The sequence below is a fragment of the Brassica oleracea genome, chromosome C2 (genome assembly GCF_000695525.1).
Source record: "Brassica oleracea var. oleracea cultivar TO1000 chromosome C2, BOL, whole genome shotgun sequence".
NCBI lineage: Eukaryota > Viridiplantae > Streptophyta > Magnoliopsida > Brassicales > Brassicaceae > Brassica > Brassica oleracea.
Window position 1 is genome coordinate 36,460,494 of NC_027749.1, and position 1,657 is coordinate 36,462,150.

A 1,657-nucleotide genomic window follows, 5' to 3' on the forward strand; every position below is an offset into this window, starting at 1 on the left:
GTGAATACATTCTAATAGAACTATGTTTCTTGCTATGAGCAAGGAGAGAGCTGATCTAGTGAGCTTAGTAAGCTATTATTCAACCCGCGCATAAAGCTTGACTAGAGCGCGTCGATCGATATCACACTTGAATAATCAATCGACGGAGCAAAAGGTGTATCGATCGATATCCCTATAGGATTATCGGTCGACACTTTCTATTGATCAAAATAACGAGAGTTGAGATCATTAGATCTAGTTAATAGACAAGTCCAAACATTGCGACCGCTGATGGACTTGTTGACTAAGTAGTTGAGCTTTACATTATCATGCATGCAACTCATTAGGCATCTGTAGGATTATAATCCCAATTTTCCTGAATAAAAACCCTAATTCTAGCTATTTTCTTTTTAAGCACCAAAACCTCAAACCAGCTATTGAACAAATATTTGTTCAGTATAAAACTGAAATTTATATTAAAAACTCTAAAACCATCCTGCTTAACAAATCATATTAGATTTCTTAGGTTCCCTAGCTCCATGTGAATTCGATCCCTAAGTAATACAACTCGACCTCTTATTTGAGAGAGTATAAATCACTCCTTAGGGTAATTTGAGTGGTATCATTATTCTTTTAAAAAAAGTTGAAAAAAAAAACTAAAATCAAAAATCTAAAAACTAAAATCCAAAATCTAATAAAAACTAATAATTAAAGACAAGCTCTACAAACAATTGAGATTTGTCCTCTTTTGTAAGGTTTGCCATGTAACTCAAATACATCGTCGATACATGTGCGCACGAGCTATTCATGAGTGGCTGAAACCAAAAGATTACATATCTATATTATTAAAACTCAAGTACAAAATTGGAGCGTTTGGAGATTTGAATAGGACTATTAAAAAAATTTGGAGTGTTTGGAAACATGGATTGTAGTCTTTTAAAAAAAATTAATTTTGTTTGGAAACAAGGATACTAGTATTAAGAAATAAAGTAATGGGCTTATGTTATTAAGAAAAATTAAAAGTCCATCATATTATAAAAAATTATCTATCTCGGCCAGTTTTAAAATATACGAAAATGTGTCAATCTAATTGCCTAAAGCTTTTTTTTCTTCTTTTTTTTTTTTTTTTTTTTTTCTTTTCTAAACTAACCATAAAACAAAATTTAAACCTTATACATATTTCAAATCAAAATAATAATTCAAAGTTGATTTATATCAAAAAATTGATTAATATATATATATATATATATATATTCAAAAATGGATTTTTACTAAACTATTTTTCAATAACCATTATAAAAAATGTTGTCAATATATATAAGAAAAATACAATACAAAGTCCAATTTGAAATACCAACTCAAATTATGGTTTTTATATTTCATATTAAGTTTGAAAAATATAATATATGTAATTATTTATATGATGGTACGTATAAAATACTATTAATTATATGATTACTTTTATGATGGTACATATAAAATATGATTAATTATATGATGACAAAATACGATATATAATAATGACTAGGGATGGGCTTTCGGGTACCCATACGGGTTTGGTTCTGATCGGTTCGCGTTTTGGGTTTTCGGGGTCAAAGATTTCAACCCTATTAGGATGTTTCTAAATTTTAGTTTGAGTTCGATTCGGATCTTTGCGGGTTTGGTTCGGGTTTGGATA